The following is a 6,049-nucleotide window of genomic DNA, read 5'->3' as shown; positions in this document are numbered from 1 at the left end:
GCCCGAGGCAGGATTCGAACCTGCGACCGTAGCGGTCGCTCGATTCCAGACTGTAGCGCCTAGAACCGCACGGCCACTCCGGCCGGCTCAGACATTTAATGTAATTATTTCTTGGAAATGTTAGAGACATACACACAGAAAATCATACTGAAAAATCGTTTTCGTTAACTCAATGAAATATAAACAGAAAATCGTATTCTCTAGTTCACTGAAATTACTTATATAGTATACACACTGAATTTGAAAATCGTACTCTGCTACTTACAAGACTAAATCGATCGTTCCTGGCTCTCGACCTCGACACATACCTCTATGTCTCCTTCCTCATCCATAGAAACACCTAGAAAAGCAAAGAATATGTCACAGGCAACTAAATGCATCATGTTACGAAAAATAAATGTATATAAATTTCGCAGCCTTCGTCATTAGAACCACAATACGTTACATGAACAAAAAAAAATATTCTCTAACAGCCACATGTTTAAAAAAAATGTGCACTTACGTTCTTGCTGTGCTGAGTCAGTTAATATTGCTGGAGGCTTTGCTGCAATACTCTCTCAGCCTCTAGCTGCCGATCTAGATCAGCTAGCATCTCAGGGATAGAAGCTACAGAGACAAGAAAAAAAAGGGCTATAATACCAGCTGCAGCATAAAAATTCGTCACACACTAAAATTACAGCAATGAGCCTTTCAAAAGCTCGGTAGTGTGGAGGTTTACATCTACCGACTACGACCTAAACAAGTGCTGTGATAGGTACTAAAATTGCAGGGCATACATAGGTACATTGAATGATTAGAACAATTAACGTACATAGTAGACTGTCATGGTGAAGCCGTTTTCTGCTACTATTGCCGATGCTGTCGCTGGCTGAGCGTTTCATGTTGTAATCTAAATGAATAGCACACACAAGCTAACAAAGGAAGACCATGAATACTGATAAGCACACAATCAACCGCACAGGCGAACTAATGAAGGCAGAATGAGAGCGACTGCACCACAACGAGGATTTATATAACCTCTACTCACTCCACCTGCCATTTTACCCAGGGAGCCAATAGGAAAGCGGCATTCTGCCCCACATGCAGATGAATGTTGGTCTGAGCACACAGGACAAGTTCGTGCTGGTCTGGCCGCCTACGGTTTCCGCTCGCTCGTGGATCCAGCCGGAAAACCCCGCTTCCGGTCTGCACTGCACCCTGTGACGAGTAGCGGCCGCTGATGTACGCGGCACCGCTTTGCAGGTTCCTAGTTACGACCGGACCCCGTGTAGCGAACTACTGTGATAGTGTATTTAACAATTTTTTTTACTTGATGCACAATCTTCTTCAGAGTTTCGACGCGGTTTATTTGTGCTCATTTATTTTAGCGATGTACTTTTTTTTCGCGTGTATTTTGCCAATAATGTATTTCTGTTCCATGTGCCCCTGAGAAGACAGTGCCATATTTTGTGCGCGAGTGTATTTGAAACAAACTTTTTAAAGCAACATTTGCAAATGTATGGAATGCTAAACACTTTACCTAATTTGTTTATGTACGCGAGTGTTCCAGAGTAGTGGAGGAAGACTGAGAGGTTTCACAAGTGTACCGTGATCTTTTTAGAGTCTGTGTTCAAGTGTGGTGGTATACACTGCAAAACTGAAGCAAACTACCATGCAGCGATCATTTTGTAAGTGTATTTATAGATTTAGTAAATTTGATTTAGTAACTCCTAAAGAAGCTCGTGCTCAAAGACAGGGATACTTCACAAAGACGCATGCGAAGTGTCTCTGGAATGGCTTCACAAGTGTGCCACGCTCTTTTTGTAGAGTCAGTGTTCAAGTGTGGCGGAGGTGGTATTCCTAGGAATAAAACGTATAATTTTTTTAATATTCTCAAGTCATCTGCAAAGCTCTCTCTCTCTCTCTCTGTTTCTCTCTCTCTCTCTCTCTCTCTCTCTCTCTCTCTCTCTCTCTTTGTGCAGTTGTGTGTACTTCCTGTGCCATCTTCAAGTTATGTATGTGACAACATTCCGCACACTGCTTAAACACCAGATGTAATAACTCCCAAAGCAGTTCGTGTTCAACAACGAAGGGTAGCCATGCTCTGGGAATGGGAAGGAGGAAGCCCATGAGTATTTCCAAAGCGAAAGGAAGTATGCGACCGCTCCTGCAGCTACCGCGTGGCGCGCCGTGAGCCCAGCGCATAGGCCCTCTTCCAACGGAGCATGCACACCAGAGTGAACGTCTTGCCTCTTCTGCTTCGGAAGACTGATTGAATTTTTATCGCATGATCTACAGTTACAGCACACACATTTATCAGCATGAGTTGCGAAGTGCAACTTAGCCCCATCCTGCTGAATCTTCATTATTTGATGAAGCATATTCGTCTTCACCAAACTTCATTGCTATCGACACAGTACTCAGATGTGTGGTTACAACTATTATACCTATGAAACTCCTCCTTCGCCAGCACAGATTGAACACAGTAAACAATCACATCCATCCTGTTAGTCCAGTAACTAGACACAGACTGAGTCCTTTTCCCACCATTTTTTTCTCAGACCGCCAGATTACATTATGTCATGGGAGGAGAGAGGGGGAGGGCCAAGAGTGTCCTTTGGTGGCAGTGTTGTGAACTAGGTCAGTTGGTCTCTGGACCTCATGGTGAACACACTGCATGGAGTTACAGTTTATGACAACCCAAATTGTTCAAATAAACAGTGCATACAAAATAAAGAGTTATGCCCATCCTATCCGGCAGCCCAGCACAGATTGCGTCCTTTTCCCGCCAATTTCCAGATGGGGGAGGGGGAGGGCAGGTGGGAGGGGAGGAGAGTTATGTTAGTGGAGGTAGCTCAACTGATCTATTTTCGCACCAAAATTTGAACTTCCCGCCATGACATCACTGCGATGTTGACACATCTATGACCGTCATCTTGGATCCGCCATCTTGCATAAATCTGGCATCAATGCAACGTGAGATGGCGCCCTTTTTATCCCACTACTGACAGTGTTATAGATACCAATGTTGCGCAGGGACTCATTTGCTAGATGTAGAGAGTAGTTTAGCTGATTTGCAACAAACGAAAGTAGAGTAAGTCGTCAAGTGCTTTTAATTTAAAATTGGTGGGAAGGTTGGAAAAGACAGCTGTGGATGTAGAAGTTGATGAACATACGAATCTAAGTGTAAATGTACTAGTAACTTAACAAAATTACTTTTGCTGGGGACAAACTGAAAAAGATTTATTAGAAGACTTTAATGAGGAATCTGTTCAAACTAGAATAACTCACCATACTATAAAAACTGATATATCTGTAATAGCATTCCGATGTTTCTTGATAGTGGCAGCAAAGCAAGTACTTTGTCCCAAGCATTCTTTGATTCTATTCCTAATAAGAATGAGTTAATTGACATAAAAGTAACTATATATATGAAGACAGCAACTGTTCTCGAAAGAACAGAATACTGTTGATGACCGTGCAGCTTTTCCCTGGAATAAATGATGTCTATAAGGTATATTGCACATGTAGAATTGTGGACAGTTGGGAATATGAGTCTCACGGGAAGCGTGCAAGGGATAAGTCCCTGCAGTCGCGCAATTCATCTGTGTCTTCGGTGGCTCAGATGGATAGAGCGTCTGCCATGCAAGCAGGAGATTCCGGGTTCGAGTCCCGGTCGGGGCACACATTTTCAGCTGTCCACATCGAGGTATATCAACAACACCTGGCGGCAGCTGAGGGTTTCAGTTAGTCATCATGAAAGTAACAGATTTAGGAATAATAGGTGCTACTGGAAAGATCCTAGACCATTGCAGCACAATACTTTGAAACCAATTATATAGGTAACATAATAATAGACCATCCTTGTTTAATCGTGTTCAGCTTAAGTGTCGAAATGTTGATTGGTACAGTCCTTTTAACAAAATATCAAGGAAAGACTGACCCCATCAGAGCCACTTAATGTTAACTTATACCAGATCCTGGAGTGATTACGAATCCTTTCATTGGAAATTATGGGCGCAGGAATAATGAAGCATAGGAACTGCCTATTAGAACAATGAGGAATAAAGGATACTTGCAGAAGATACTGAATTCGGGAATAATGTGCAAGATACTCATGCGGAAGAGAACTACATCCTGGAAGAAATAGTGGCAAAGGTTTAGTTAATTGGTTGGTTGATTTGAGTGAGGAGACCAAACAGCGAGGTCATCAATCCTATCGGATTAGGGAAGGAAGTCGACCGTGCTCTTTCAAAGGAACCATCCCAGCATTTGCCTGGAGCGATTTAGGGAAATCACGTAAAACTTAAATCTGGATGGCCGGACGCGGTTTTCAACCGTCGTCCTCCCGAATGCGAGTCCAGTGTGCTAACTATTGCGCCACCTCGCTCGGTGGCTGAGGTATAGTCAATAGACCAAACTTCTGATAAACGAATGGCATAATTAAGGGATATATTAACCACTCATAACAATGTATTGTAACATACGTCTCGGAAAGCTGAAGGGAATGAATGCTTTTGAATGTAAAGCATGGGGAGGTATTTTTCCAGAAGCCTTATCAGACACATGTTGCGAGGAAAGAAAGTTTTAAGAAATAAATTCAATGTATGTGGGCATGGGATGTCATTCAGCAAGCAGTTAGTGAATATAATAATCCTCTTATTGTTGTGCCTAAGCGTGACGGAAGCGTCATATTAGTACTGGATGCACGGTGGCTAAATTGAATTGTGATTTGAGAGAGTGACCACCTTCAAAATAACGGCGAACGGATCCAAAAGTCCAGAGGAGTTGTGTATCTCACGTCAATGGACAGAACATGTGGATACTGGAATATGCTCTGGCAAAAGACTCACAGCATTTTTGTATGAAGGAGTGTGCTACCTACATAAAGTAGTCGCATTTGAATTAAATATTTCTGTGTGTGCTTTTGTAAGAGTGATGGCTCATGTATTGGGGCAGGAATTGTTAGATCCGGTCACTATTTATGTAGACTATATACTGTTGGCAGCTCCCACATGGGAAGAACATATCGGTATACTAAACAGTGTATGAAATTGAAATTTGAGAAGACTGAGTGTGGTATAGACAAAAGAAAATTCTTGGGCCATGAAATTAGCAGGGAAGATATATTACCTAATCCTTCCAGTTTATCAGTCATTCAAAAGTTTTAAGCACCCGAGAATAAAAGCCAGCTCAAGTCAATGTTCGGTTTATTCGGATTCTACCGCCGTTTTGTAAAATATCACTTGTTTAATGCACCTTGTCTATTCCAGTTGTTGAAGAAGAGTATCCCGTGGGCTTGTACTAAAGAGCGATAGTCCGATTTGAAGAATTAAAAAACTGTTTGATGAGTAGTCTGCTATTACATCATCAAGATTTTTCAAAATCCATTTGCATGTCAGTTGATGCGAGTGGCTATGGGATTGCAGTACAGGTGTTCCAGATGAAAACAAAAGGCGACAAAGAGGTACATAAAATAATTCCGTTGGCGAATCGTTCACTGCAGCCTGCTGAGCGAAATTACGAAATTTAGGAATTAGAGTTAGCGTGCTTGGTACGCAAAAGTCTGAGTATCATTTGTTAAGTTACAAGCTGATAATATATAGTGGTCACAAGGCACTTACGTTTTTAAGAACTTGCAAATTGAGACATACAAGACTAACAATGTGGGCTACGTACCTTCAGCATTTCGACCTTGATATGAAATACATACAATCTGGTAGCAAATGGGCTAACAAGAAATGCTGAGTTATGCAGGGTATCAGTTCTGTTGGCACATAAGAATGATATGTGCATGATGGCCACACATGAGGTCAAGCAGAAAAGTGTCTTGAAGGAAGTATGTAAAAACTTGAGAAGGGAACAAAATGGTTTAGTCAAAACCTATTTAGGGGTCCTTAATTATCCAAAAACAACGCAGTGCTACTGCCTCCATAAACGAATTCGGAGAAGGAAGTTAGATTCAGCAGAATGGAAGATATGATTTCCATCCCAGCATGTGGATCTGCTGATAGACTACCTGAATCTGCGATATGTGCATTATGGAGCCAAGAATCGCACTGTTAAGTTA

General features: G+C 41.9%; 1 non-coding gene across 1 annotated transcript; it reads left to right on the top strand.

The window, feature by feature from the left end:
* The first annotated feature begins 3,588 nt into the window (after nucleotides 1-3,588).
* Trnaa-ugc (transfer RNA alanine (anticodon UGC)) lies at nucleotides 3,589-3,663 on the top strand. The gene has a single exon. It is a non-coding gene; the product is annotated as a tRNA-Ala (tRNA).
* The last annotated feature ends 2,386 nt before the right edge of the window (nucleotides 3,664-6,049 follow it).

The sequence above is a fragment of the Schistocerca cancellata genome, chromosome 4, assembly GCF_023864275.1.
Source record: "Schistocerca cancellata isolate TAMUIC-IGC-003103 chromosome 4, iqSchCanc2.1, whole genome shotgun sequence".
Taxonomy (NCBI): domain Eukaryota; kingdom Metazoa; phylum Arthropoda; class Insecta; order Orthoptera; family Acrididae; genus Schistocerca; species Schistocerca cancellata.
The sequence above is the reverse complement of the archived record's forward strand: the minus strand, read 5'-3'. Positions and strand labels throughout refer to the sequence as shown.